The sequence below is a fragment of the Elephas maximus genome, chromosome 12 (assembly GCF_024166365.1).
Source record: "Elephas maximus indicus isolate mEleMax1 chromosome 12, mEleMax1 primary haplotype, whole genome shotgun sequence".
Classification (NCBI taxonomy): Eukaryota; Metazoa; Chordata; class Mammalia; order Proboscidea; family Elephantidae; genus Elephas; species Elephas maximus.
In genome coordinates this window covers 5,507,924-5,516,453 of record NC_064830.1, presented here as the reverse complement: position 1 = coordinate 5,516,453, position 8,530 = coordinate 5,507,924, and the positions used below count along the sequence as shown (strand labels likewise).

At 44.3% G+C, this 8,530-nt stretch overlaps 1 protein-coding gene across 3 annotated transcripts in view; it reads left to right on the top strand.

The window, feature by feature from the left end:
* Positions 1–1,592: 1,592 nt before the first annotated feature.
* KBTBD11 (kelch repeat and BTB domain containing 11) overlaps positions 1,593–8,530 on the top strand; it is a 56,566-nt gene continuing 49,628 nt past the window's right edge. For 2 of the 3 annotated variants that reach the window (XM_049903197.1, XM_049903195.1), the window contains exon 1: positions 1,593–1,803. The gene's annotated coding sequence lies outside the window, so the exon portion shown is untranslated. Of the gene's footprint in view, positions 1,804–3,148; positions 3,433–8,530 lie in introns of those variants that run through there. The other variant, XM_049903198.1, reaches the window with a different exon arrangement.

The window sequence follows — 8,530 nt, the reverse complement described above, 5'->3', positions numbered from 1 at the left end:
CTTGAGAGTCTCGGCAGTGACCCCAGTTTTCAACTCTTTTTGCGTCGCTTTCTGTTCCTACTTCTTTGGCTATGATTTTCCTGTGTAACTTGCTTCAGTTTTTGAGGGTGCTTCTGAGAAGTCGTGTGAAAAATGACATTTTTGCAAATAGAGTCATGTTATTTGATATTGTAAATCATGCCCTAGAGCATCTGTGTTCTGTAAATCAATATTTTCATAAATTGGGTTTCTACTTCTTTTGTAATTCCAGCCTTCGGGGAAGTGTTTTTCCAGGAGAATCTTTTTCCTCTGCAGCTGTCACTTGGGGACTAGTCCTGCTAAGAGGCACTAATTCCAAACGGAGAGACGGGAAAATGTCCTAATGGACCCAAACGAGCTGTTGCTGCCCTCTGGTCAATGTCACTGCTTTTTAATCTGCAAACATTTACAGGATAAGCCATCAATGCTGCAAAGCCGGAAGTGATGCTTCCTTTTAAAACTCCAAATGCTCCGTTCCTGGTTAAGTGAACATTAGGCTTAATGGCTTGCTTTTAAGGAAAACGTAATTACTGCTGTACTAAAGCACACATGAAATTAAGATAGAACGCGTTTCCTTGATAATAAATGTCTAATATGCTTCATTTTTTGAGGATACTTCTGAGAAGTTGTATGAAAAATGACATTTGCAAGTAGAGTCACGTTTGATATTGTAAATCATGCCCTACAGCATGTGCTCTGTAAATCAATATTTTCATTAAATTGGATTTGATAAAAAATACCCTAGATCCTGTGGGAAGAGGACTAACTCAAAGCTGCAGTTTTCTCACCTGTAAAATGGATTTACTCTATGCCAAGGCACCTTACAGTTTTTCAGTGGCTTTTTCAAATGTTATGTGTGTGAAAGTGCTTCATAAAATGGAGAGGTTTTTATTATTAACAAAGGCTCTAGAAGTAGTAAGAGCATTTGCTATGTTGACATAGAACACTTCATTGTTGTTGTTGTTAGGTGCCGTCAAGTCAGCTCCGACTCATAGCGACCCAACACACAACGTACAACAGAACGAATCATTGCCCTGTCCTGCTCCATCCTCACGATTGTTGCTATGCTTGAGCCCATTGTTGCAGCCACTGTGTCAATCCATGCCCTTGAGGGTCTTCCTCTTTTTTGCTGACCCTCTACTTTACCAAGCATGGTGTCCTTCTCCAGGGCCTGGTCCCCCGGATTACATGTCCAAAGTATAGGAAACGAAGACTTGCCATCCTTGCTTCTAAGGAACATTCTGGCTGTACTTCTTCCGAGACAGATTTGTTCCTTCCTTTGAACATTCCATTAGACATTGAGGGTGTACCGTTTTACTGAGAGAAGCAATGTGTGTGAGATTGTATCCATCTCGCTTATTTTCTTAAGACGGACTGTCATAAGAAAAGTGAATAAATGATTAGATTATATAGTATTCTTTGGACCATCTCTAGGCACTTTGAGAAGATCTTGAAATCATTGGCCTTCACACCCATTGAGTAGTTTATAATCTAAGGACACAGTTATAGTTCCATGTTCTTTTTCAGAAACCACTTCTCCTTTCACTCTCTCTCTCCCACCCACTCCACACACACACACACACACACATACTCTGTCCATTTTAACTGCAGAATCAACGGATCTCCTGCTCTCCAGCAAGGGATTGTTTGGGCAATGTTTATTCGCGTGGAAAAAGAAAGAGGAGACAGCTGGCAGGGACCATCCCTCTGCTTTGGGTCTGGCCCCAGCTTCTTCCCTGTGGCTCTTTCCATAGAGCTCAGCAAGAATTAACTCTTTAAAAGCAGGTGAGTAAATCCTATGCTATCTTTTTTTTTTTCAGTTTATCTGACAGCTTCTGTTGGGATGAATGCACACATATGTATTATTGTAGTTATGGCTTCCAAAGAAGTCCTGGAAGTCTCTAGGTGGGTGAAAATATCATCTCGGTCCTTCTAGGGATTCGCCGGTGCCTCCCTAACCTTTGGGGCACATATCGTGTGGTACTCCTGCTTGTTTCTAATAAGAATATGCAAAGTGGGTGTAGCAAAGAAGGTAGTGGGTTCCTAGTTAGAAAACGAGAGAGCTAGCGTCAGAGCCGGGTGACCTTGGAAAAGTTAGTTAACTTTGTTTTTTTTCCTTTACAGTGAGGGCTGTGATGCCCCACCACTTCTAAGTAATTGTGAAAACCAGCGGAGCTAATGAAAGAGCTTTGTCAGTCCCAGGAACTCCTGCTGGGGTGGAATAATTCCTTTATAGTCAGTACAGTCTTTAATTCCGACTCTATTGAAATTATGACTCTTTGAGACTCCCATTGCCAGACGCTATGTAGAAACTTACACGTTTTTAATATAACAACCCTGTGAGGTAGGTGTTATATCCCCATTTTGCAGATGAAAACACCATGGCTCAGAGACTTCAGAAGTCAAAGGTGACTCAGCTAGAGAAAGGCAGAGTCTGGCTCCTGGCTCCAGATCAAGGAGCTAGGCTTCGCCAAGGAAGCAGGTTTGCTCAGTGGCGTGTGGCCCCTGCCCAGTGATGACTGTTAGGTGCCTGGAGTGGCTGTGACTATGCCAGCAGAGAGAATTGAAATCAGCCCACTATCCTGACCAGGATTTACCAGCATTGGAGGCGGGGGGAGGGGGGGGGCGGGGGGTGTGGAGCTGGAATTAGAGAGAAAGAAGGAGTTAAAACTTAGACCGTTCACTGGGAACTCTAGGCTTGGCCAGGATAATATCCATGTCTGGAGCCAGGCCAGTGCACAAAGGCAAACAAACAAAAGGGCTGCAAGCAAAAACCAAATAAAAAACTGCCCACAAAAATGACTTTATGCAATCTAGGGATTTTTTCACTCACAGTGCTCCATGTAAATTGCCAGTGATAATTAAGCTCCGTTGGCGTGGCTTGCTGCCTGGAAAATGGTCATTTAATTCCAGGTTGCCTCCATTTAAGATCTAGAGGGTTTCCATAAGTTCTGGTTCAAAGAGGCCACCCTGTATAGAATTACACAGCTGAGCATCACAGAGCTGCCTTTTATAAGGATAACTAAAAGATCCAACCTTTGTTGTATTCTGGAATGTTTGCTAGCTGATGGCAAATCTGAGAGCCTTGCAGTGTGGTAAAGGGGTGGGTGGGGAACAAGAGAGAGGGCAAGTCTGAGATGCAGATGGCGGAAGCTGGGCGTGCCATTGGCTTAGTTGTACTTGCACCGAATCCCAGCCTGTCTTGTTTAGATAGGTCTCCTCAGAGACAATGCTTGAGTACTGTGCCGAAGGAGACCTAGAGAAGTGATCGTGTAAGAATCTGAGACACAGCCAAGAAAAAGCGCTTTTCCCCAGCCAGAAACAGGTGGATTCTCAAAGAGTTTGACATATTGGTACATGGCACACATTCAGTAAGTGAAGCAGAGAGAAAATAATGTGTGTTGCTCTGGTTAGGTAAGTCTTGGAGGATTTATTTTTATTTCTTCTGTTCATCAAAAATTCTGGTGTTTTTTTGTATGTGTGTGTGTGTGTGTGGAGGGAGCTGTTATTACCATATGGAATTTCTGTTCTAGTGCTAGTTCAGTGGTTCTCAGCCAGGGGAGATGATACCCCACACTGCCCTGGGACATTTGCCAATGTCTGGAGACATTTTGTTTTGGAAACCCTGGTGGTGTAGTGGTCAAAGAGCTATGGCTGCTAACCAAAAGGTCGGCAGTTAAATCTACCAGGCACTCCTTGGAAACCCTATGGGACAGTTCTACTCTGTCCTGTAGGGTCACTAGGAGTCAGAATCAACTCGATGACAATGGGTTTGGGTTGGAGACATTTTTGGTTGTCACCACTTGGGCGAGGGAGGGCTACTGTAGTGTGTAGAGGCCGAGGCTACTGCTAACCATCCTATAGTGCACAAGGCAGCCTGAAACGCCAATAGTGCTGAGGTGGAGAAAGCCCAGCTTAGTCAATAAGTAATGGAATATTTATTTTCTTCTGCTGTATCAACAAGTAATTGCTTCATTTCTTTTTTTGTGTTGGTAACATATGGGATTCCTGCTCTATTCTCAAATGTCCTTGACTCCTTACAGTGTCTGTCTTGTTTTAGCACGGCTATTCTAATTTGAATGTAAAAATATCTTGTCTAGGCCATGGAGTGGAATATTTCCTGCAGCCTAGCAGGTGTTAACAGTGGCAATCAGCCCATATTTGAACACCCTAAATTCATCTGGAAGCAAGATTTAACAGAAGATTGGAGTTCTAACCGAAAGGGATTTGTTTTCATGCACGACCAGTGAGAGAAAGGAAGATTCCTGGTAGATTAGACATTTTAATATACCTTATTTTAAGCATGTTCAACACATGGAAATCCAGATTTACACCAAATGGTAAATTTGGGCTTGTTTTTTTACATAGTCAGAGATTCACAATAGTCTTCGCTTTTGAGTTCCTTGAAAGACAGAATTTCTCTAGGCAAGGATTCTTACCAGAGGTTCCTTGGACCCATAGGGCTTGGGGTTGAACTTCAGGGGGGTATGGATTCCTGGAAAGAGCGTGCCAACTGCTTTGCCTCGGTGTGCTTCTGCCTCGTTACCCCCGACCCCCCGGGAAAAGGTTCATAGCATTAATATTACTGTCAAACCTAGTGACCAAAAAACTGAACAGAACTACCCTCCTGGTGCGTGAAGATTGTCTGTGTTCTGAAACTTCTTTTCATTTGACTTTTCAGAAACACAGAAGAGGGATTAAGAACATCAGCTTTGAGATCCAAATTTTACCTTTACTACTTATTGTTACTTGGTGTGTGACCTTGGGCAAATTACTTCACTTTGAGCCTCGGGTTTTCTTATCTGTAAAACAGAGTTAGTAGAAGTGGCTTTACAAGGTTGGTGGAAGATTTAAAGGGAATAATATGCAAAGGGTTTAATTCAGAGCTTGGGATATTGTCAGTATTCAGTTAGTAACCAAAAATCCCATTGCTGTCAAGTTGATCCTGACTCAAGACGCCCCCATGTGTGTAGAACAGAACTGCACTCCGCAGGGTTTTCGAGGATCCGGCCTTCAGAAGCAGATCGCCAGGCCCTTCTTCTGAGGTGCCTCTGGGTGGATTTGAACCACCAACCTTTTGGTTAGTAACTGAGAGCTTAACTGTTTGCTCTAGCCAGTAATAACTATTATTTATCAATACTGTTACCCTCTGGACTTTTGTCTTAATCATGCAGTCTTACCACCCATGATAACTCTGATGACTGCATAATTTTCCCACTTCTTTTTAGATATTGTCATTCTTTCAACAAATATTCTTGCCTGCAGTGATTCGGGCCCTGTGTTAGGTGTTGGAGATACAGAGACAAGGCAAGCAGAGCCTCCTACCCCTTGAGATAGTGTCTTTTCTATGGTGTTCAGCTTCCTCCCTTCGCATATATCTATGTCTGTAATTTCCTGTGATAGACTGAGTAATGCTCCCTACTCCCAAAGATGTCCACGTGGCAACTGGGCAGCTACATTGGGCAGATCTCCGTAGAATCTGGGGAAGACTTCTAATCTCTGTTTTATAGTATCATTGACAATAAAAGCCCACTGGGGTGAAGGGGAAACTTAAGACCAAAAAAAAAAAAAGTTAAAATTTTCCTCTTTAAAAATTGGGCAGAAGAAGAAAGAAGAAGCGCTACCTCAGCTAATCAGGGGAGCTTTCTTCAGGACAGACAGCCTGCCTGATTGAAGAGCTTCCAAGTATAACAAAATCGATCCCTCACCCCCTCACAGTTTCCACTTTTTACATTTCAGTTTCTTCAGAATGGTGTTTTACGTTTAAAAATTATCTTGGATGACACTTAATCCAACAGGGCATGGCTGTTATTAAGTTTAGGATTTGCTCATCTTTTCCAGAAGGGTCAAGAGATCCAAGTTTAAGTCTCAGTTCTCTCTAATATGGGAACTTGGTAAGGTAAGGAAGTTCACTTTACCACATTTGAAAATAGCTCCAAATTTACTATTTTCTATAGTCTCTAGGAGCCCTGGTGGTGCAGTGGCTAAGAACGTGGCTGCTAATCAAAAGATCAGCAGTTCGAATCCACCAGCCGCTCCTTGGAAACCCTATGGAGGCAGTTCTACTCTGTTCTGTAGGATCGCTATGAGTCAGAATCAACCCAACAGCCATGGTTTTGGTTTTTGGTATAGTCTCTGGGGAGCCCTGGTGGTGCAGTGGTTAAGCGGTTGGCTGCTAACCAAAAGCAGCAGTTTGAATCTACCAGTGGCTCCGTGGAAACCCTATGGGGCGGTTGGAATGACTCGATGGCAACAGGTTTGGTTTTGATTTTTCACTGTCTCTAGCAGTGGTGTCCTAAGGGGATGTGGGGGATGTGGACAGCACTGGGTTACACTGTCAGAGGGGTGACACCAAAATGACTGTCTATAAAATTTTTTGTGCAGTGCAAGCTGTGGGCGCTGGTGTGCAAGATGCTGGTGGGCCCACCAGGCACGGGTACAGGCCCGGTGTCATGGCTGGACCAGGTGCTAGTGCAGGAGGAGGTGGTGGCCTACGGGTGTTGGGAGCCTAGGCAGCCAGCACACAAGGTAGGGAGAGCCTACAAGGGGTGACGCTAACCCTAGTGATGCCCCTGGTGTCTGGTTTGTTAATAAAGCCAAGCAGATGGTATGGTGGTAAGAGTCAGAAGGCGGGCAGTCAATATCCCAGGTGTCTGGTCTGAGGTCAGTTTAGCTCTAGCAGGGAAGTCTGAGAGAATCTAGCCTCACCCTAACTTTACACACAACATACCAGAGGCTTAGCAAATTTCAGTGATGTGTCTAAGAAATAAACTCAAGTGAGGAAGGACAGAGCTGGCAACAAAACTTAGGCCGCCTGACTCCCAGCTCAGAGGCCTTTCAGAAACACACTGGTGTTTGCTACCGGCACGCTGTGTGATCTGCTAAAGCTATGGGAATCTCCAAAGGTCCTGGGTGGCCCAAATGGTTTGCACTCAGCTACTAACCTGAGGAAACCCTGGTGGCATAGTGGTTAAGAGCTATGGCTGCTAACCAAAAGGTTGGCAGTTTGAATCCACCAGGCACTCTACGGTACAGTTCTACTCTGAGTTGGACTCCATGGCGATGGGCTTGTTTTTTGTTTGTTTGTTTTTACTAACCTAAAGGTGGGTGGTTCAAACCCACCCAGTGGCACTGTGGAAGAAAACCCTGGCAATCTGCTTCTGTAAATGTTACAGCCAAGAAAACCCTCTGGAGCAGTTCTGCTCTGTCACACGTGGGGTCGCCATGAGTCAGAGTCGACTGGACCACAGATTTGACTTTGGATCTTAGGACGGAGGGAGTGGCTTGAGAGATCACAGAAACAAGCTGGGAGCTTGAAAAGGTTTTGTGGTCAGCCCTGACTCAATGTCTACCCTCTCCCTCCCTTCTTGCTTCCTGGACCTCCTGCAGAAAACAAAACAACCTCTGGGTGGTGGGGTAACAAAAGAGGAAGTGATGTGGGGCGGGGTCCACTGAGTTTGACCCAGCCCAGTGCAGCTGTGGCCTCTAGGTCTTCATTTCCTCCTCAGCAAAAGGCACCGACCTACTTCCCAGGGATATTGTAAGGAAAAGCTGGGAGGTCAGAGGAAAACACCAAAGAGCTGATCCGTGTCCGGCAGCTCTATAAATGCAAGCTAAAGAGCACCCCCCATGCTGAAAGGTCAGGGTTTTAAATAGAGGCCATCCAATTTTGACTATTAGTATTTTTCTAAAGTTGTTTCTTGGCACCCTGCAAGCCATCGCATTTTAATCCCATAAAGTAGCAGAAAAGAGATTAGCCTGGCTTATTTGGCAAGCTACAAGGCTTCCGCTTATATTTATGGGAATAGGTTACAACCCACTTTCAAACATTTACACCCAAAAAACTGATTTTTCATCAGTGCGTCACCTAATTCTATAACCAGACGTTGTTGAGAGAGACACGAATCACCCTGTGTGCTGAAGTTTTGCGAGAGCGTGGAAAAAATTGGCATTTTTCAGCTCCAAGCTGATTGGAGTCATCGACAGACAGGTGTCCTTGATAGCTGTGTTATTCAAAGTGTGGTCGTGGACAGTGCGGCTTGCAAACTTTCTGCTACCAGCACTAACGTTGACGGTAAGTTAGAGGCATAGCAACTTGACAGAATTATTTTATGCCTGTTTATCCTAGTAATTAAAAAGCAAAGCTGTCACATTGAAGACTAAAGCATGCCTGATGCAAGCCATGGTATTTTCAATCGCCTCACATGCACGCAAAAGCTGGACGATGAATAAGGGAGATCAGAGAAGAATTGATGCCTTTGAATTATGGTGTTGATAAAGAATATTGAGCATACCATTCACTGCCAGAAGAATGCACAAATCTGTCTTGGAAGAAGTACAGCCAGAATGCTTCTTAGAAGAAAGGATGGTGAGATTTTGTCTCACATACTTTGGACATGTGATCAGGATGGGCCAGTCCCGAGAGAAGGACATCATGCTTGGTAAATCAGAGGGTCAGTGAAAAAGAGGAAGACCCTCAGTGAGATGGGTTGACACAGTGGCTGCAACAATG